Source organism: Microcebus murinus, chromosome 5 (genome assembly GCF_040939455.1).
Source record: "Microcebus murinus isolate Inina chromosome 5, M.murinus_Inina_mat1.0, whole genome shotgun sequence".
In the NCBI taxonomy this organism is placed as follows: Eukaryota; Metazoa; Chordata; class Mammalia; order Primates; family Cheirogaleidae; genus Microcebus; species Microcebus murinus.
The window spans coordinates 2,507,851-2,530,350 of record NC_134108.1 but is presented as its reverse complement, the minus strand read 5'-3'; the positions used below and the strand labels follow the sequence as shown (position 1 = coordinate 2,530,350).

At 46.7% G+C, this 22,500-nt stretch overlaps 1 protein-coding gene and 1 long non-coding RNA gene across 2 annotated transcripts in view; one reads left to right on the top strand and one right to left on the bottom strand.

Moving 5' to 3' along the window:
* LOC109730825 (uncharacterized) lies at nt 1–7,383 on the top strand. Its single transcript, XR_002223941.2, has 2 exons — nt 1–302; nt 6,021–7,383. It is a non-coding gene; the product is annotated as an uncharacterized LOC109730825 (long non-coding RNA).
* Nucleotides 1–13,043, bottom strand: part of SFT2D1 (SFT2 domain containing 1) — a 32,852-nt gene extending 19,809 nt beyond the window's left edge. Inside the window, exon 1 of the mRNA XM_076002801.1 lies at nt 13,038–13,043. The gene's annotated coding sequence lies outside the window, so the exon portion shown is untranslated. The remainder of the gene's footprint in view (nt 1–13,037) is intronic.
* Between the last annotated feature and the right edge of the window lie 9,457 nt (nt 13,044–22,500).

The following is a 22,500-nucleotide window of genomic DNA, read 5'->3' as shown; positions in this document are numbered from 1 at the left end:
GGGGAACGGGCGCTGGGGGCGTGTCCGTCCCGCCGGTGTCCGGGTGCGCGGTGGTCTCGCGCGAGTGACACGGCGCGCGCGGACCCGGCTTCCGGCCAGACCCCGGCCGGGACGAAGGCCCGGGGTGGTCGTGCGGGGCCGGCGGCGCGGCAGGGACGCTCCCGCGCAGCCCGGCCCGGGTGGGAGCGGCTCGTGCCCCGGCCCCGGCGGGCGCTTTCTCGTCATTCTCCGCCGGGCTAAGGAGGGAGAGTAACAGTCCGAGCCGCCTGCCCGTGCGGGCTGCGGAGAAGCTCGGGCTTTCCGTGAGTACGCCGCCGCGAAGCCGCCCCGTGGCCGGCTCGCCCTCCGTTCGCTCTCAGGGTTGGGGAGATGGTGCGGAAAGTGCTGTTTCCTTTTGCTGCCTCACCTCCTCTCTGGCCTCCCCAAAATCTGACCGTTGGAAGCTGGCCCCCAAAGACTTGCGTTGTTCATCCCCCTGCCTTTGGTCGGGGTTTTATGGAATGTCCATTAGATCAAAACAAATATTATAGGACACCTAGAAAAGCAGGTCATATACTTCCTCTTGTCGACGGAAAAAAGCCAAACTCCGTAAAATAATTTTAAAGAGATTTATTCTGAGCCAAATTGGAGGACCATGACCCAGAGCCACTGCCAAGAGGCCTTGGGCAAGTGGACTCGCCGTGGCTGGGTGACAGTTCAGTTTTATGCATTTTCAGAGAGACAGGGGTTGCAGGCAAAGTCACAAGTCAATACATGAGAGGCACACACTGGTTTGGCCCAAAAAGGTGGGACATCTGGAAGCCGGGGCTTACAGGTTATAGGTGGGTTTAAAGATTCTTTGGCTGGCAATTGGCTGAGAGAGTTAGACTTTATCTAGAAGACCAGAAAGGATATGCTTACTTTGAGATGGAAGGGTATGAGCACTCTGGGAGGTCCAGACACGAGGACGTTTTAAATTTACAATAGGCGCCTGCTGGGATGCTTGAGTTAAGATATTTTAAATTTATGATAGGCATCTGCTAGGATGCTTGAGTTAAGACAGGGGCTTCCTATCTTTTAGGTGATGTTAATGCCATACCAGAATCAGGTTGGGAAGTAAACCGCTGCTTTATTTGGTTAACAAAAGCCGCTTAGTAGGAATTTAGCATTTGTCAGCCTGACCCAGCTGGCCTCCTTAGGAAAGAGTTTTTAGCAAAAGAAAAAGATCAGAGTTCAGTCCTCACTCTGATAAAGCAGTCCAATGCTCAGCGTTCTTCGGGCAGAGAATATTTATATCTGGCCTGTTCATACTAAAGTGTGAAGTCTTATCTTTTCATCCTCGGCTTTAAAAGGTGAGAAAATAGATGATAAAATGGGCGTGGTGGGCTCACACCTGTCATCGTAGCACTCTGGTAGGCCAAGGCGGGAGGATCGCTCAAGGTCAGGAGTTCGAAACCAGCCTGAGCAAGAGCTAGATCTTGTTTCTACTAAAAATAGAAAGAAATTAATTGGCCAACTAAAAGTACATAGAGAAAATTAGCCGGGCATGGTGGCGCATGCCTGCAGTCCCAGCTACTCGGGAGGCTGAGGCAGGAGGATCGCTTGAGCCCAGGAGTTTGAGGTTGCTGTGAGCTAGGCTGACGCCAGGGCACTCTAGCCGGGGCAACAGAGTGAGACTCTGTCTTAAAAAAGAAAAATGCGTGGCCGGGCGCGGTGGCTCACGCCTGTAATCCTAGCTCTCTGGGAGGCCGAGGCGGGCGGATTGCTCGAGGTCGGGAGTTCAAAACCAGCCTGAGCAAGAGCGAGACCCTGTCTCTACTATAAATAGAAAGAAACTAATTGGCCAACTAATATATATAGAAAAAATTAGCCGGGCATGGTGGCGCATGCCTGTAGTCCCAGCTACTTGGGAGGCTGAGACAGAAGGATCGCTTGAGCCCAGGAGTCTGAGGTTGCTGTGAGCTAGGCTGACGCCACAGCACTCACTCTAGCCTAGGCAACAAAGTGAGACTCTGTCTCAAAAAAAAAAAAAAAAAGAAAAAGAAAAATGCGCAAAGTAACAAACCTCCGTGCTTCTATTTAATAAAAATGTAAGTACATCTATACGTGCTTTCAGGATTTTTCTTTTCAAGTATAGTAACTTTAGTTTTCCATATGGAAAAAGATGAAATAAACCGATACCTCTAGTAATGAAAGAAAAATGCTTTCCAAGGATAAATGAGGCTGAACCATATGAAATTGCCAATCTTCAACTAAAACAGATGAACATAAAAAGGGCAGTTTTATATGATTCAGCCTGGACTTGGGTATAAGAAATTTTACTTAGAAAGTAATATTGAAGGTTTAAGAATATAGTTTGGGCTTTTTTACTTCCTGTACTCTGAGCCAAGCTCAGTTTCCTGAAAAATACCGTACAGTTTATTTGAGATACATCCATATGGAGGTAATGAAATGATCTAGGCTCTCGAGTCAGACTGCCTAGGTTAGAATCCTGCTTCACCATTTTGTAGCTGCAGGATTTGGGGCAAACCAGCCTAAACTGTTTCATTTTCTCATACGTGAAAATAGTTCCCACCTTGTAGGGCTGTTATGAGGATTAAATGAAATAATACCACAACCAATTCTCATTATTCATAGACTCCGCATTTGCAAGTGCACAAACTGATAAAATGTATTTGTTGCTCCAAAGTCAGCACTTGCAACACTTTTGAGGTCATTCACGGACAGAGTGGTGAAAAATTAAAGTTGCCCAAATCACATGTTCCTAGCTGAGGTCAAACGTGACACCTGCCTTCTTGTTGCAGCTCATATTATTAAGTGTCTTTTCCACGGCCTATTTAGTGCCACATTTTTGTGCTTTTTTTTGCTGGTGATTTCACTGTTTTAAGATGGTCCCCCAGGATGGTGTTAAGGTACTTTCTATTGTTCTTAAGCACAAGAAGGCCATGATGTGCCTTACGGAGAAATACCTGTGTTGAAGAAGCTTCATTCAGGCAAGAGTTACAGTGCTATTGGCCGTGAGTTCAGCAACATATTATAAAGTGTCTTTAAATATATACATAACATAAAACAACGTGAAGTATCGTTAACAGAAAAAGACCCAAACTCTTTAAAATAATTTAAAGAGGTTTATTCTGAGCCAAGTGTGTGCAGCCAGCCTAGAGCACATGGCCTCGAGAAATCCTGAGAAATGTGCCCACAGTGGCTGGTTTACAGCTTGATCTTATACATCCGCAGAGACAGGCATTACACGGAAGACCTTACGTCAGTATGTGGAGGGCATCTCCAAATGGGAGCTTACAGGTTATAGCTGGGTTTAAAGAGTCTTTAATTTGTCATTGGTTAAAGAAATTAAGCTTTGCCTAAAGGCTTGGAATGTTTCAACTTAAGGATGTCTGTTAATCAGAGACAAGCCACTGGACATTTACCAAAATTCAAGAGATCTGTTGAGTAAATTGATGGCCTACTGGTGTGGTTTGAGCTTTGTCTTGTGTAGCCTTATGCCTGTTAATGATTTAGCATCTTACTGTTAAAAAGGAAATCTTTAAGAAGGGAGGGTGGCCTGACATGCCCGACTTCCCTTCTCATGGCCAGCAACTCAGCTTTAGGGTATTTCTGGGGTCCCCTTGTCATCGAGGGGACTTAAGATTTTAATTTAGTTCACAGTATTGATCAGTTGACAAAAATGTTGTGGCCAAAGGCTCACAGGAACCTAACCTTGTATTTCCCCTAGGAGCAGTGGTTCAGTGTTCACTAATTCACTGTTTGTGGTGACTTTATAGAACATAACTACTCCAAATAACAAGAATTTATGGTATATGTAAACACTTAGAACAGGGCCTAGCACTTGCCAGATGCTGAATAAATGTTTGTTTTTTAAATTGTAATAATTATTGTTTTATCACATGTAATTTCTACTCTGGATCCCTGTCTTTCTTCCCATCCAAGTGTGTTATTGAACTCTGTAAGCAAACCTAAAGCAGGCCTTTACCTCTTGCCCATAAACCTAGAAGAAACCCTTAAGTAGCTTCCTACTTCCTTGCTCTTCCTGCTCCTTGGCCACATACTTTTTATTAGAGCCACCAACCCTCCTGAACACAGGGCAGCCGGGCACAAAACGAGAGGAGGTTTCAAGTGGAGAGAGACAGGCATTTGAGAGAACGGAGTCTCTGCTGCGCTTTGAGCCGAGCGCCTCTCCCGTTCTGCTTCCCTCCACGCCCGTCAGGGAAGGAGCTTAGCAGACCAGAGGCTCCACTCCTGAAGTCAGCCCTCTAGCCTCCTTCCCTTCCCTTCCCTGACCTGCAGAAAAGCAGAAATGAGAGAGGAAAAGCAAAGTCAGAGAGAAGAGCCCCTGGTCAGCAGGGCAAGAGCAACTAGGGGCTGGGAGGGTTGTCTTTTCCTGACACGAGCCCAGGCCAGCCCACCCTCCAGAGATGGGCCCCTGCGATGCCACGCTGCGCCCACTTCGGGAACCAAGGTGACTTTGGTGGAAGGGGCTCGGTTTCCAGAGGATTTCTTAGGAGAGGAGTGTATCATAAAGATGCGTGGGACCTTTTCCCAGTGGCAGTACTTTAAGCATTTTGAAATGAAGGTAATAGAGAACTTCGGCAGCTGCAGTTTTAAATTTCCTGTTTCCTCTTTTAAGATTTCGTACTGCATTCAGTAGAAAACATTCAGTGTGTCAAATGCTCTCGTGACAGTTTAGGTAGGAAATTACACTTGAAATTGAGTCCCTGTGTGGTTAGAAATGTGTTAAAAAGTGTATGCAACGCATGAGTTTGGCATAAATTTAATAATATTCAGTCATTGGTCTTTTGCTGTCTCTTACAAGCTTGTCTTATGGAATATTGACCTAGCCTGGAACAAAGGTGAACTTCTCCATCCCCACAAAGGTGACAGGAGAGACATCTCCATGGCCTGATTTGAACAGAAAGGTAGCATACCACCACTGTCCATTCACTGCAGCAGGAATGTTAGGATGACTGGGAGGCAACCCCTGCCCTGGGGGAAGGCTGACTTGTAAACAAATAAATTGCGCATGATTTGATAAGTCTAGAAATACTAACAGACACAAGGCACAGCAATGGCCAAGACAAGCTCTAGGCCGGGTGCAGTGGCTCACACCTGTAATCCTAGCACTCTGGGAGGCCGAGGTGGGCGGATTGGTCGAGGTCAGGAGTTCAAAAAACCAGCCTGAGCAAGAACAAGACCCCGTCTCTACTATAAATAGAAAGAAAATTAATTGTCCAACTAATATATGTAGAAAAAATTAGCCGGGCATGGTGGCGCAGGCCTGTAGTCCCAGCTACTCGGGAGGCTGAGGCAGGAGGATCGCTCGAGCCCAGGAGTTTGAGGTTGCTGTGAGTTAGGGTGACGCCACGGCACTCACTCTAGCCTGGGCAACAAAGCGAGACTCTGTTTCAAAAAAAAAAAAAAATAAGATAAGCTCTAGCACTTGCAGTCTGGCCCTCCTCAAAACCAATCCACCTCTCCATTAGGGAGGTAATTTTAAGATGGAATTTTGATCATCTCACTCCTCTGCTTAAAAACCTTCAGCAACTCTCCTCTGTCTTTGGAATAAAGGCCCCGATCTTGATGAAATACACATATCTGATTGTCATCCAGCCCCAGCTGTTCTCACCATCCTCATGAGCCACCATGTCCCTTCTTTCCACAATCTGTGCATGTGCGCACATGTGTACGTTCGTGCAGGCATGTCCACACACATATGAGCACATGGAGAGATTCGCAGACTATGCTAGACTGCCCTGCTGAGTCTGTGAAGCCCATAGCCCCCCATGGGCCTTTCTACACATGGTTCTTATTGCTAAAAACCTCCCCCCAAATGCCTTGTCCCTCTGCCCCCAAACTCCTCCACATTTCCTTTTTTGACTGGTGAGTCCCACCTGAGACCTGTCCTCCAGGAAGCCTCCCTGGACCTCTTGAGAGACGGCTCTGTTCACACCAACACTGAACCCTAATGATGCTCGGGGCTTCAGTTAGTAATAACTGTGTAAGCTCTGCCATCCCTATCCCTGCAGGACTGGTACTGGCCACACAACAGGAGGTGAGCTGCGGGCCAGCGAAGCTTCATCTGTGTTTACAGCTGCTCCCCAAGCAAGAGGGAGCAGTGAGCTAAAGCATGCGGCATGGCAGGGCCCTGCAGACCGTGTGCAGTTTTGGGACTGTGTCCTCCTTAGGATGGGACGCTGCTGAAGGTGTGTGACAGAAGAGACCTGCATTTGAGAAAGCTCACTCTGGCTCATGCCTGGACAGTGGGGCTCAGGGCCCGGAGTGGACATCAGGGACCCGTTAGGGATGTTCAGACCAGGGGAGGGTTGCAGTGCCTTCAGCTAGAGCAGCGTGGAGAGGGCGGAAGTGAACAGCCACGATATTCCAGAAGTGGACGGATGGCACGGGGCTGTGATTGGGTGTGGAGGGTGTGGCAGAGGCGGTGTCCAGGCGCTGGGGACGGGGTAGGGGAAGGCCTGGCGTTCAGAGAAAGATGCCCAGCAGGTGGTTTGTGATGCTGTGAGATGTCCAGGTGCAGAAATTTGAGAGACATCTGGGCAGAGCCCTGCAAGTGACGGAACCCCTGCAGGAAGCCTGAGGGGACAGAAGAGGTGCCAGGCCAGGCCCAGTGAAGCCTGCAGAGGGGTGGAGCTGCAGCACAGAGGGGCTGGGTCCCGTTGCCTGAGGTGACCATGAGCACAGTTCACAGAGTCTCCTCACCTGTGTAGCTCTCCTTCCCACCGCTGTGAAGTCCCAGATGGCATTTGTTCTCCCTTGGGTGCTTGCAGACCAGCACTCCAGTGCTGAAGAAAACATCCAGAAGCTTTTGCTGGGTGTGGATTAACTAAGCCCGGTTTTCCTTGACCGCAGCCCCTCTCCTGGGCGCGGAGCTGTGCGGACCGCTGACCATGAGGACCAGCGGGTCACACCCCTTCCCCAAGGATCTGCTCTTGTAGCAAACTCTGCTCTTAGATTTTGCTGGTAAGCATTATTCCAAAGAAAGGCACAAAGGGGATTTTTTTTAATGCTCATCTGTTGGCTCATCTGTTTTCTGGAAGAGAAATTTTTACACCTCAAACTCCATGAGGAGAGAGAATGCCTTCCTCAGATCCCATCTCTGAAGAGAGCAGAGGGAGGCTCTGCCGGCCGTTTGCTTTATCTTCCTGCTGCAGCCAGCGTGGCTGCCGTGGAACCTGCCGTGGTCACAGTGGTCACAGCCACGCCGTGCGGTGCAGTGCCGGACACTGCTGAGGCCTTCAGAAAGCGCATTTGCTAATCCAGGAAAACAGATGTACTTTCATGAATGGATGCTTTGCATTATTGTGCCAACTGTAAACAGGTTTTGGATGTTGTTTGCATAAAAGGAAAAGTAAATTCAGCGTTTTTGATAACTTATTTCCCTGATCCATTTGTTATGTCCCTGTTGTAATTAGTTGATGGAAATTCAACTGCAGTGTTGCACAGAGGAATAAAACATGTTCCTATGGTAACCGTGGTAATGGCTAGGATATAATCTATAAAGAGCGTGTATCAGAGCAGCTGTATTACGACCTAATTAAAACCAATCTGGCCTTTAAGGAATCCTTAGCATGTGGTGGTGTGTATTCAGCACTTTATTTAAAGAAGAAAAGGAGACCACCTCTGCCTTCGGAGAATTTACAAACTGGGTTTTGAATCAAGCACGAATGCAAGTGAGACCGCTCATGGTGAGCTCCAGCTTGCGCTCAGCGTGCGTGGGGTGGGCCCGCGGCAGTAGCCTCGGAAGCTGCTGCACGTGCAGAACCTCAGGCCTCCAGGTCCTCAGGGAGCGTGAGAGGTGCTGGGCCCCGCTGCAGCTTCTGCGGTGCTTGTGGAAGGAGGTGGATTCAGAGGCATTTCTGTTAGGGAGGTGAATGTAAAGGGTACTTATGAAAACAAGGGTGTGGCTGCCAATTCTCTGAGATCTTACTTTGCAAATTTCCGTTGATGTCCTCATTCCTCCACCTCAAGCCCCTTTGCCAGCGCCACGTCCTCGCCACCTGGCAGCAGGAGCGTCCTTGCTCTCTCCAGGTATTGCCCTGCTGCTCCCTGCCCGCTGTTTCCACCCGGCCCATTCCCCATTCCACTGCCAGAGCAACCAGCTGACACGCAGGAGCGATGGCCACCCTCAGCTTCAGCTCCCGGGTGCCCTCCCTTACCACGAGATCAGATGGTGTTCAGGGAAAACAGACTTGCAGGTATCTGCAGGAAACCTGAGCCCACCTGTAGGGAATGAAAAGCAGAGCAGCTGGGGCAGACAGAGACTCTGAAATACAGCCATGCACCACATAACGATGTTCAGCCAAGGATGGACCGTATGCACAAAAACCTTTCTGCTTAGATACGCAAATCCTTACCATCATGTTACAGTTACCTATAGTGTTCATGACAGTAACGTGCTGCACAGGTTTGTCACCCAAGCAGTAGGCCGGACCACAGAGCCTACGTGTGCAGTAGGCTAGACCACCTAGGTTTGTGCAAGTGTACTCTGTGACAGTTACACAAGGACAAAGCTGCCTAACAATACGATTCTCAAACTGCAGTCCTGTACTTACGTGACACATGACTGTGCCACCAGCCACCACAGAGCTGGGGTGGCCCCGCAGAGGCAGCCCCTGTGGAGGCGAAAGGCCTGGCCCTGCATTTCCTGCATGGACCTGTTGGATATGAGCTGTCTCTGGGACGGGCGTGACCTTGGGCAAGGCTGCTGTCTTCAGTAGAGGGCAGTTCCCAAGGAGGGACTCAGCTGGGAGCGGTCAGCCACCAACATCCAAGTGGCTTATCCCACACGAGATGGAAGGCCAGCCTGGTGACCACGGAGAGGTGAGTTCCGCTGTGGTGCCCGCCGCCAGGTCAGTGTGGGGGGTCCAGCTGAGGCAGCACCCACTGGGGAAATGCGGTGGCAACAGCTGCAGGTGACCTCAGCCAGCATTGGTGGTGGGTGGGAGTCGCTGGTGGCAGCTGCCACAGCCAGAAAGGATTTCGACCACCAAGGGGCACTTGTGAGGGAGGCAGCAGGCAGGGGCTTCTGTGATGGGAGCTGGGGACAAAGACCACTGGATAAGCCTGTTTGGCCAAAGAGCTGACGGTCACTTCGGGGGCATTGTAGCAGTGGTTTACGTCAAGGTTGGGGAAGCGGTTCGTACTTGAATCCCAACTCTGCCATTCAGTGTGGCCAGTTTACTTCATGTTCTTCTCTGTCTCCTCTTTCTTCTCTGTCAGTTGAGAACAATAATAGTACCTGCATCACAGGGTTGTCGTAAGGCTTAAATAAGATTACACAGTACAGATTTGGAGCCCTGCCTGCTATGTATTAAGCACTTGCTTGACCAGTGGCGGACATTGCATTGTTTGTTTGGATAAACAGATCATTGTCCCCAGCTGATCACTTACTTGCTCTGTGACCTTGGGTGAGTTTTGTTGTTGAATTTCCTCCCGTCTCTGCTGAGAAATACATTATTCCATGTGCTTTTTTGTTGATTGCACCTTTTGGAAATTCTCCTGGATAAGAAATTGAATGATAATTTTTCATTAAGCAATCAATTTAGACAATAAAGAAAATAAAAAAGGAAAGAACTAATTTGTGCTGCTGCAAAGAATATTAACATCCCCGGTGCCTGAACTGTGGTCTTGCTTGGCACACGGCCCTCTCTCAGTGCATTTGCTGAGCAAATTGCATGCTGTCCTTCCTCCAGGACAATGTACATCCTAATGCCAGAAAATACATTAAACCTGTATCACAATTATCAAGTCTTCCTTTGTCTTCCCCATTCCCAGAACAGTGAATACATTTCAAAAACTTTGACAGGGACTTTTCATATGCTGTATCCAAGTCAAATGCAGTAAATATAATTTAACTAAAAAGTTAAATGGAAAACTGTCTGTTCTGGATACAGACACGAGTTTCATATTTCCCTCAATATAAATGGGAGGATTTGTGGCAATTATCATAAACACCAGGGTAATCCAAGAGTTGCGTGTACCGGTGTTCTGTCCTGCCTGTCAACAACCCCTAGTTTAGAGCCTTTGCCGTTGGAGCAAGCCTGACTCGCTTACGTGCAGGTGGGCTGTGCAGCTTCACCTCCCGATGGTGCATAGCGTTACGCAGGGTCAGTTTTCTAAATTCTGTGCAGTATTTTAGCTGTGTGCCCTGTGATTCTTCAGCCCTTTACCTGGGTTTCCTTTGGTCAGAGTTTGGACATGTCATCTTTGTTTGTTAGTGGAGTAATGTCACAGTGTCCCTGCCCTCGACACGGCGTGCTTTCCCAAGGCGTGGACATCCCCCCACGGGCTGAGCTCCTGAAGTGGGGAGCACGTCTCTCCTGTTGGGGGTTTTTCTCCTCACGTACTTCCAGAATCTCGAGCAGCCATGTAACATAGTGGATACTCCGCAAATACTCTTTGCAGTGAATCAGTGGGCAAAGGGTTATAATTCCAGGTGTTCACTAGAAATTATCTTGTCTTTCCTCCTTTTTTTAAAATAACAGACCAAAGGTCCAGGGACTTTCTTGCAAGTGACTTTCTTGCCATGTTATAGCTGGTCAGGAACAGAGCAAGTGACACTTTGTGACCAGAGCCTTCCTCGGCTCCACCACATTGGGAGGGAGGGCTGAGGACCTTGGCCAGCATCTTTTCGGACGTCAGAGTCTGCTCTCACCACCCGCGTTTCCCGTACAGCTATGGTTATGGAGGCAGAAGGCAGTCATAGTGTAGATTTTCTTCTTTTGCTCCAGGCCCATTTGTTAATCACTCTTGCAGAAGGCTTGATTACAAACAAAAACTGACCATTTTATTCTTCTCTCAGACAGTCCTCGCCCCACCTCACCTAGCCCAGCCACCAAATCTGAAAAATTTAGATTTACAAAACTTGGTGTAGTTTTTGTCCTAGGTTTTCATCAACATATTAGTAGATAAAAGGGATATTCTAATAGGAGAATGTGTGTTTTGAAAGTGCTTTTATATTCCCTACAGCAAACTTTAGGGAGACGCCTCAGAGTTTGAATCTTGGGACGCCACAAGGTGGCGAAGTTTTGCCACAGATGGTCTCAGAGCCCAGGAGGGGCGGGCGGCGTACACACAGGGTTCCGGGCTCTCCCCGGGCCTCGTGCTCCTAGGGAGGACAGGGCACAGTCTCTCCTGCCACAACCCGGTACCTTGTCCCTACGTCACCTCAACTTATGATGGGAATAGTGGCATCCGTGCAGGCTTTCAGGGGCATAGGAGATTTTACTGATTTAAGTGTATTTTATTGCAAACTGGAAATATTTGGCTGCTAAAACAGGCAAATCAGCAAATTTTTTTCTTTTTCTTTTCTTTTTTTTTTTTTTTTTGACTCAGAAGCCTCCATTTCTGTTACTACTTTTGTCCTTGGCTTTTTGTAGTTCTGCCTACGGCCCAACGTCCCAGTGTAAACAGGACACAGAGCGGGGGCCTGCGGGGCGCCAGGCTCTTCTGCAAGGACGTGGTCTCACTCTGGTTACTTTTCATCTGAGCTCAGGTTAGGAAAAGTCTGGCTGGGTGAGACCTGCCGACACTGTGGTTAAGGAGCGTGTGCCGAGAACCAGGTAAAATACGACAAACATTTTAGCCAACGTGACTGTGGGCAGTATAAACGTCGGAGTTGCCCTGGGTGACCACTTAGTGGTCAGGTGAGTGGATTCTGGTCTAAAAGAGCTGGGCTCAGAGTTTGACCTGCCTGACTGTGTGATCCATCCCAGACAAGTTACCTAACCTCCCCGTGGCTCAGTGTCTTTCTGTAGCAGGGGAAGTGGTGGTGTGCAAGGTGCCTAGAGCACTTTAACATACATTAGGTACTGTAATGTCATAATTTTTATAGTGTCCCTCTTTGTCCTGTGTGATGTCTCCTTTCCAGATCATTTTAGACTTGCAAAAATAGTATCGTTTGCTTATACCCTTCCCCTGATTTCCCTTAATGTTAGCATTTTATGCACCCGGGCTACAGCGGTGAAGACCAGGAAAGCAGGGGCTAGTCTCCACCTGTCACGTCTCTCCAGGTGTCCCTGAGTGCAGATTCCTGTGTAGGATCCAGTCCCCATTGCAGTCAGCAGTCCTGTCTCCTTGGCTTCCACTCGCCTGTGACAGTGATGCTTTTCTTTATCTTTCGTGACCTTAGCACGCTTGAAGGTTGCTGGCCAGTTCCTTCGTAGAATGTCCCCAGACGTGGGTCTGTCTGGTATTTCTGCGTGATCACGCCGGGCTGTGCGGTCTTGACAAGAACGTCACGGGCCGTGCTGTGTCCTTCTGCCTGCATTGCGCTGGCGGGGCTTGGTGTCTGCATGTCTTTCATCTTTTCATAGGGGCGGTGGACCCTGTTCCCCCGGGCAGGAGGGCATCAGCCGGGTTTCTTCACTGTGGAGTGACTTCACTGTTCTCCTCTCTGTCATTAACTCGGACTTCACGGGAAGATGTTTTGAGCTAGCAAGTGTCATTTCTCATGACATCCACCCTCGACTCTTAGCATCAGTCCATGATTCTTGCCATGCCCATTATTACTGTGGTGTTGGCCAAATGGTAATTTTTTATTTCCATCATTGTTTCTACATTTATTTTTTGAAATTCTACGGTAAGGAAGGGCTCTTTTCTACTGCTTGCACGTATATGTGTATTATTCATTCATTTAGTTATTTATATGACTGTGGGCTCATGTGTATTTATTTTATTGGGTGGATCACTAATTACTTTCATTTATTTTGTTGCAAAAATTGTCCCAGCCTGGGCCACTGGGAGCTGCTTTAAGCGGACTGCTGTTTTCTGCCAGCGTGCCCTCACCGTTTGCCGAGCACTTCCTTAGCTTCTGGCACCAGGTGCTGTAAGCTCGTCTGTGTTTTCCCAGCCCAGCCCTGGAGTCGCCCTTTCTTGAGGAGCCCTGGTTCTCTTTATTGAAAAGTCATACTCAGGAACCAGTAGCTGGGGTCTGGGTATGCTCGTTGCTGTTGGTGTGTCATTGCGGCCGGGCACCTGGGCAGACAGAGCTGAGGGGAACGTGTGTGTGTGCGCGCGCGCGTGCACCCCATGTACTCACGTCTGTGTGTCTCTGTGATTCTGTGTCTATCCATAAATACGATGCATGACTCCTGTGGGTATAGATCTACATTATATATCACTCCTGGTGTGTATATAAACACACACACAAATGGCTCATATGCCATTAATATCATTTCTGTATATATTAACCACAGGGCCATTCCGATGCCTGCCGTCCATTCTGTCCTCCCCTTTCCTTATTTGTGATTCCTTTTCCTGGCAGTGAGAAACCTGGCTCTCGTCACCCACAGCATATTTACTTATTTGCTCATTCCTAAATTAAACATAAAGTCATTTCAAAATTCATTACTCAGACTCTGGTGGAAAACACATTTCCGGAGGAGAGTGAAATCTTTGTGTGTAGATACTTCTGGCTGCAGCGTTACAGGGCCTGGCCACGCTTTCCAGATTACGCAGGGTAGCTATTCTCGCCACTCCCTCAGCACAGGTATCCGTTCATGACTCAGGCTCATCTGGTCCTGTTTACTTCCCACTTTGGGTTCCCCTGCATCCCAGCTGATATTCAATACTAATTTTGGAGGAGTATTAACAACCATTGTTCTAAGGGCCAGAACTGTACCAAAAGGGGGTCCCATCCCCAAGTCCCTTCTCCAGGTCTTCCTCATTCTCTTCGCCCCATTCAGACTCGCCCCTGTGGGTCGCTAACTCAGCAATTTACAGTTCATGCTTCGTTTTTCTTTTGCACAAAGAGCAGGTACATGTATGCTTTCTGCCTTCTTATGTGAAGGATAATGTACTATACATACTGTTTGCATTTTGCTTTTTTCACTTAAACAGTATGTCCTGGAATCGGACAGTATCAGTTTATAGAGATCCTCCCCCCTCTCTCTTGCTGTCTTTTTTTTTTTTTAACAGCTGCACACTATTAATATGATATTGCACTCCATCATTTTCTCAATGACTACTTAAGTTGTTTTCCAGTAAGAAAATGTTGTAATGAAATAACCTAATGCGTATGTGTACATATACACACATATGCATATTCCTGTTGGAGGTTGTCAGTTATCTGTGGCCGTGTAACAAACTCCCTCCAAATTTAACAGCTTAAACATGGGACATTTGTGCTCTCACAGGTGCTGTGGGTCAGGCACCTATGCACGGCCTCACCAGCTCCTCTCGCTCAGGGTCTCCCACAGGCCACAGTCACACAGTCGGCCTGGGCTGCGGTCTCACCTGAGGAGGATCTGCTTCCACGCTCACTCCCAGGATATTGGCAGGATACAGTGCCTTGCGGGTTGTTGGACTGGGAGCCTCAGTTCCTGGCTGTCTGGAGGCCAGAGGCTGCACTCCGGCCCTTGTTGTCCCGGGGTGGCTCCCAGCTTGGCAGTTGGCTTCGCTAGAATGAGCAAGCAAGACACGGCAGGAGAAGTTGAGCAAGGTGTGAGTTGGTCTTTTGTAACCTGATCTCCGAAATGACATTCCATCACTTTCGCCATATTCCGTTCATTAGAATTGGGTCACCAGGGCCAGCTCCCACTCAAGGGAAGGACATTGCACAAGAGTATGAATACCAAGAGGTGGGGATCATTCGAGGACATTTTGGAGGCTGCCAACGACAGAGGAGTATCTTCAGATTAAATTCCCAGAAGCAGGATGGCTGGGTCCAAATTAAATGCATGTGTAGTTTTGCTCGATATTCCCAAATTCCCCTGCAGGAGGTCCACGCAGCTGTGCATTCCAGCCAGTAACGTGTGAGCGTGTTTGCCCACAGCCTTGCCAGCGGGATGGACTGTCGGGCTTTTCTGTCTTCTATAATTTGATAGGTGAAAAATAAAAATTATGTGTATGTATGTGTGTGTGTATATATATATACACATACATACCTTGGAGATACTGCAGGTTCAGTTCCAGACCACTGCAGTAAAACAAATACTGCAATAAAGCAAGTCATGTGAAATTTTTTTTTATTTTTCCAGTGCATACAAAAGTTATGTTTACACTGAAGTTTGTAAGTGTGCAGTAGCATTATGTCAAAAAAAAAAAAAAAAAAACCCAACGTAGGCCGGGCGTGGTGGCTCACGCCTGTAATCCTAGCACTCTGGGAGGCCGAGGAGGGCGGATTGCTTGAGGTCAGAAGTTCGAAACCAGCCTGAGCAAGAGCAAGACCCCGTCTCTACTATAAATAGAAAGAAATTAATTGGCTAACTAATATATATATAGAAAAAAAATTAGCCGGGCATGGTGGCACGTGCCTGTAGTCCCAGCTACTCGGGAGGCTGAGGCAGCAGGATTGCCTGAGCCCAGCAGTTTGAGGTTGCTGTGAGCTAGGCTGACGCCACATCACTCACTCTAGCCTGGGCAAGCGAGACTCTGTCTCAAAAAACAAAAAACCCAATATACATACCTTAATTGTAATATACTTTATTACTAAAGATGCTGATGATCATCTGAGCCTTCAGTGGGTTGTAGCCTTTTATGCTGGTGGAGGGTCCGGCCCTGATGTCGGTGGTGCTAACTGATCAGCGTGCGGTTGCTGAAGGTTGGGGTGTTGCAGTTTCTTAAAATAAAACAATGAAGTTTGCTCCATTGATTGACTCTTCCTTCACAGAAGATTTCTCTGTAGTGTGTGATGCTGTTTGATAGCATTTTGGCCACTGCAGAACTTCTTTCAACATTGGAGTCAACCCTCTCCAACCCTGCTGCTACTTTGTCAGCTGAGTTTATGTGATATTCTAAATAAAGCCTGTGTTGTCCCTTCCACAGTGTCCACAGCACCTTCACCAGGAGACTCCATCTCAAGAAACCACTTTCTTTGCTCATCTATAAGAAGCAGCTCATCACCTGTTAAAGTTTTATCATGAAATAATAAAATAATAAATATTGCAGCAATTCAGTCACATCTTCAGGCTCCACTTCTGATTTCTCGTTCTCTTGCTGTTTCCACCACATGTGCAGTTACTTCCAACACTAAAGTCTAGAACCTCTCAGAGTCATCCGTGAGAGTGGGAATCAACGTCTTCGAAATTCCTGTTAATGTTGATATTTTGACCTCCTCCCATGAATCACAGATGTTTTTAATGGCATCTAGAATGGCGAGTCCGTTCCAGAAGGTGTTCAGTTGACTTTGCCCAGATCCACAGCCAGTACAAAAGGTACTTCTTACATAATAAGATGTGAAAGTTGATACTACTCCTTGATCCACGGGCTACAGAATGTCTGTTGCGTTAGCAGACTTGAAACAACATTCATCTCCTTGTGCGTCTCCTTCGGAGCTCTGGGCTGACCCGTGCATTGTTAATGGGCAATAATATTTAGAAAGTGATCTTTTTTTCTCAGAAGTTGGTCTTAAGAATGGGCTTAAAATATTTAGTAAACCATGTTGTAAACAGAGGTGATGTCACCCAGACTTTGTTTTTCTATGTATAGAGCACAGGCAGATAGATTTAGCATAATTCTTAAGGGCCCTAGGATTTTCAGAATAGTAGAGGAGCATTGACTTCAACTAAAAATCCCCATCATGTTGATATTTTAGTTCTAGGCTGTGTGGATACAGTGTCTGTACTTTTTTGTTGTGTTAAATTAGATTTTGCCTGAGGCTGCCTCCATACCTTGAATCCCTAAGTAAGGAACTGCAAACTAACTTAGTAGGTAACAAATTAAAGCCAAATTTAGGAGTATGTTTTGTAACAAATAGCTGGGTCTCAGCCAATCAGAGCAGCCACCTTCAGCCAATCACAGGCTGCCCACTGACCAGACTGGACAGTGAAGGCAGACACAGAGCTGTGACCTGTTTCTGTCCCTCACTTTTCTTTTCTCTCTACAGAGGAGCAGAGCTCTCCGAACCTCCACCAGTTCAGTGTTGCTGATTCATGAATCATTCTTTGCTCAATTAAATTCTGTTAATTTGTCTTAACATTTTTCTTTTAACAAGTCCTGTAATGAACTTTACCTAGGTATTTTGATCACCCTTAATTTCCATGTCTTATAGAAATTTCGTGGATTTGTTTATTTTCTTATCTAAGTCCTTCCTTCAAGAGCATTTTAAACTTGTGGCAACATTTGGGGGGAGGTGTTGTATGAAGAAGAATATTTTTTTATCATATTCTCACATTTGAGTGACAAGTTGACTGGATAAAAATTTTAATATTTGAAGTTCTTTTAATACTTTAAAAACGTTACACCATTATTCCCTTGTAGTGTTTTGCTATTGTAAAATCCATTATCAGTCTAACTCTTACTTCTCCGTAGATAGGATGATGATATAACTTATCATTCAACCAGGACTAGTACTCAAGCCTGGCCAGTAGGCATAAACAAGGACCATCAGCTTTGTCAACTGAGACATTTGATCTACTTATTTATAGGTGTCTAGTCACCCTATTTATAGATGATTGATTCTTTCTCTCTGGAAGGTTTTAAAATTTTCTCTTTGCATATGATAGTCTTAGGTTTTGCTATAATACTTCCAGGTGTGGGTTTTTTGTTGTTCCCTACTTGTGATTTCTAGTAAGAAAAATATATTTGGTCTCCCTCCCGCCCTATTCCCAGGCATATAGTTTCCTAAAAAGCCTTGGAATCTCCAAAGTGAGAGTCTTTTTGTATGCCAATGAGGTGAACGATGGCTGGAGGGTTTGCCAAGGTAACTACCCTGTAGACAGAGATGTGGAACTTTCAGCCCTACTTGACCCTTCCCCTGCCTCCCCCACCTTGGAGGGGAGAGGAGCAGGAGGTCGAGTCAGTCACCAGTGGCTGATGATTTAATCAGTTGTGCCTACATGATGAGGCCTCCATAAAAATCCGAAAAGACTGGGTTCAGAGAGCTTCTGGGTGGGTGGACAGGAACATATTATTTACGCACTGGGAGCGTCGTGCAAGCCGGTACCATGGGTACAAACTCCTGTGCTCAGGACACTCCCGAACCTCTCCCTGTGTATCTGTTCATCTGGCTGTTTATTTATATTCTTTAAAATATCTTTGGTGACAAATCAGCAACAGCAGGTGTTAACATTTATGGGAGGCCATCACTTTGGACTAGCCTCCCGAGCTAGGCCCCAGCAGACTAGACCAGGCCACGGTGAAGTCCCTCGTGCTAAGTGTGATGTAATCAACCTGAACTTTGAAATTCCTTCCTCCTTTCCTCTGACGGTCTCATTCTGTCTCCCAGGTTGGAATGCAGTGACATGACCATAGCTCACTTCCACCTTGAACTCTCGGGCTCAAGGGATCCTCTCACCTCTGCCTCCCAAGTGTTACAGACATGAGCCACCATGCACTGCCTGCCTCCCTCCCTTCCTTCCTTCTTTCCTTCCTCCTTTTTTTGTTCCTGTGATTCCTGTTCTAATTTCATTCTTGGGCTCTTTTACTGGGGTCAAATATAGAGTGCACTTATCCTGCCAACATGAGCCTTTCCAGTCCATGTACAACTTTTATTCATTATTTATAAAATCTGAAAAGATACTCTGTTCTTTCTTTTCTTTTTGGTAGAGATGGGGTCTCACTATTGCTCAGGCTGGTCTCAAACTTCTGAGCTCAAGCAGTCCTCCCACCTTGGCCTCCCAGAGTGCCAGGATTATAGGTGTGAGTCACTGCGCCCGGCCCATTCTGCTGTTCTGTACTGAATGCTATGGATTGAATGCTATGGATTTTGGAAAAAATCCAAAACTCTGTGAAATAATTTAAAGAGGTTTATTCTGACCCAAATATGATTGACCAACGGCCTGGGGCACCGCCTCCAAGAAGCCTTGAGGAAGTGGTCCCCTGGCGGTCATGTTACAGTTTGGTTTTATACATTTTAGGGAGACAGGACTTGCAGGTGAAATTATTAATATAAAGCAATACATGGAAGATATACATTAGTTTGGCCCAAAAAGGCAGAACATCTTAAAGTTGGGGCTTACAAGATGTAAGACTCTTGGTCCAACTCTTTGATTTGTAATTGGTTAAAGAAACAAAGCTTTGTCTAAAGGCTTGAAATGTTTTAAATTAAGACAAGGAAGTCTGTTAATCAGAGACAAGCTGCAATGTACAGACTCAAGTGATCCGTTAAGCAAATTGATGGTCTGCAGGCATGACTTAACCTTTGCCTTGCATGGCCTTAGGTCCTGTTAGTAATTTAGTGTCTTATTGTCACAAAGAGTCTGTTTCGCCAGTCTTATGATCTCTGCTAACATTAATGCTGGTCAGTTGTTTTATCTAAACTCCAACAGGGAGGGTTTATAATGAGGCATGTTCAACCTCCCTCCCTTCATGGTCAGGAACTCACTTTTAAGGTTTTGCTGGGGTCCCCCTGGCTAAGAGTGGGATACATTCCGTTGGCAGGGGGGCTTAGGATTTTATTTTAGTTTACAGCTGTGTCCCCCAAAATTCATATATTGAAATCCTAACCTCCCTGCTATTAGGAGTTGGGTCTTTGGAGGTGATTAGATCACAAAGGTAGCGCCCTCACGACTGGGATTAGTGCCCTTATAAATAAAGCCCCAGAGAGCTTTCTGCCTCTTTCTACCATGTGAAGATACAATGAGAAGATAGCAAAACAGGAAGCAGCCCTCACCAGACACCAGATCTGCTGGCAATCTTGGATTTCCCAGGCTCCAGAACTGTGAGGATAAGTGTTCATTGTTTAAGCCTACGGTCCCCAACCCCCGGGCTGTGGACTGGTACTGGTCCATGGCCTGTTAGGAACCAGGCTGCACAGCAGGAGGTGAGCAGAGGTGAGCCAGCCAAGCTTCCTCTGTATTCACACCTGCTCGCCATCACTCCCATCACTGCCTGAGCTCCGCCTCCCGTCACGTCAGCAGAGGCATTAGATTCTCACAGGCACTCAAGCCCTACTGTAGACTGCGCGTGGGGGGATCTAGGCTGCGCACTTCTTATGAGCATCTAATGCCTGATGGTCTGAGGTGGAGCTGAGGCGGTGATGCTAGTGCTGGGGGGCGGCTGCAAATACAGATCAGCGTTAGCAGAGAGGTCTGACTGCACAATAAATGTAATGCGCTCGAATCATCCTAAACCATCCTCCCCACTCCCAACTCCCTGGTCTGCATAAAAATTGTCTTCCATGAAACCAGTCCCTGGTGCCAAAAAGGTTGGGGACCGCTGGTTTAAGCCACTTAACCTATGGTATTTGTTGTAGCAGCCCAGATGGACCGAGTCAGACAGCCCATCTCCAGTACTTCTAATACTCTCGGCAGAGCCTTAGGCACTGGGAAAAGCCTCTGGGCCTGCAAAAGCAGGTGGCAGGCCCGTGGCCTCCCCGGAGAGGACACCACACTGCACCACTTCCCGTGCTCAGGTCCTCCTCCTCCTCTGAGTTGCCGACAGCTAATGCGTCGTGTCACTTGTCTGAGCTTGGTTAGAGTTCCTAATGGCAAATAGCAGAATCTACTCTGATCAGTTTAAGAAGAAAAGGGATTTGCTAAAGTATATGAGGTTGCTCACAAAACCAAGTTATCATATTGGCGAATGGGAATGAGTTTGAGACTTTGCTTCGTTCAGGACCAACACCCAAACAATGCTGTGGCACTAAATACATGAGAAAGCTGCCCCCATTTCTGCTGCCACCACAACTAGCCACCACTCCTGATCACAAAAGCTGCAGAGACCAGCAGGGGGGATGTTCTGCAGAGAGCCTGCTTCCTGTGATAATTCCAATCTAAAGTGTCATCGCGTGTGTCCGACTGGCCAAGTTGAGGCTACTGCCCTGCTTGCTGGCTGCAAGGGGGTGTGCTGGGAGACAGGCTGATAAAAAGGAAGTTTAGGAACTTCATAAAATATATAAAGGTTATTTAAGCTGCTATGGGCTATGATGATGACGAATACTCACTACAAAGCTCCCAAGGAGCCCGCAGTCTACTGGAGGAGACAGGCAAACCTTTCCAGCATGGCCTGAGGGCTGGCACAGAGATTCACCTAGAAGGTCCTGTCTGATCTAAGACAGCCAATGCCAACATGGGGAAATACGCACATTTATTTGAAAGTTTGTCTAATTCTCCTTTCTAAGTGAAAAAGAAGTATTTTAAATTTTAAATAAAATTTGTAGAATTCTCCCTCATGTATTCAGAAAGTTTTCAGACTATTTTGAAAATATTTTAAGCTTGCTTTGTCCAACTAAGAAGTTATCTTCTTCTAGAGAGATTTCATAGCATTTTTCTAGAAAAAGTAACTGCCTAAGACTCATTACCCAATCCCCAATTGGCTAATATACCCTAATTATTTTTAGAGAGTCACTCTTTGCTCTAAGTAGCAACTTCTTTGAAAACTACAATAAGAAATAATGACATTATCATTATTAACTAGAAAGGTTTTTAGAAGAAAGTATAAATGTGGCTGAATCTAAATGAAGCAAACCTTTAAAAACTGGGTTTGCCCATCAATCCATTGCTGTGTTTGCATGGCCGTGGCTCAGTTCTGTCTGCTGAATGAGAAGTACCGTAGATGCGGACGGCAAGGGACACCCATGTGCCCGAGACATGCTACTGGAGCCGTCGGCAGAGTGCTCTGCCCTGAGCTCTTACTTCATCCCTCTTGGCCAGAATTAAAAAGACGTTATGAAGAAACTCCCTGCTGCACACGTTAGCCGCCAGCTGTGTCTTATGGCACTGTAGACCAAACCTGTGCTTCAGGCATGGTGCTGCTGAAACAAATTTGGTTATGCACAATTCCTAGTTTCTTTGTTTTGTGTTTTTAAGTATATAACTGCAGTCACTGAAAGGTTTGAGGTAGGTGAGCTATTTGAAGGGTATTTAGTTGTTCTAAATACACAATGAAAGTCTGCATTTCATTTCATTCAAAAGTCTGCATGTTGACTTATAAACGAAGAAAAGGTTTCAGGCAAAACCTAAAGAGCTAGGTTCACACTTGTGGCCTTTGCTTATCATGTGGAATCTCACCACACCTTCTGCCTCCTTAAAATCCCCCTACAGGAAAATTAAACACTGATTCACACAAGGTCAAGAGAATGTTGACGGAGAGAACGATTTGAATTTATACAGTTCAAACCTTGGTAAGGAAATACATAGCATGGTATGTATTTTGGTTGGATATGATTATTTTTACTTAGAAAAGTTGTAAATCAAAAAGGGCATAAGATAAAACTTTCAGAAGATAATCTTTCAGGATAAGATTAGAAAGTTAAAATATCTAGATTCTAACAGTACTAGAAATTAAATAATAAAAGGTAGAATTGAGGCCGGGCGGTGGCTCACGCCTGTAATCCTAGCACTCTGGGAGGCCGAGGGGCAGATTGCTCAAGGTCAGGAGTTCACAATCAGCCTGAGCAAGAGCGAGACCCTGTCTCTACTATAAATAGAAAGAAATTAATTGGCCAACTAATATATATAGAAAAAATTAGCTGGGCATGGTGGCGCATGCCTGTAGTCCCAGCTACTCGGGAGGCTGAGGCAGCAGGATTGCTTGAGCCAGGAGTTTGAGGTTGCTGGGAGCTAGGCTGACGCCACGGCACTCACTCTAGCCTGGGCAATAAAGCAA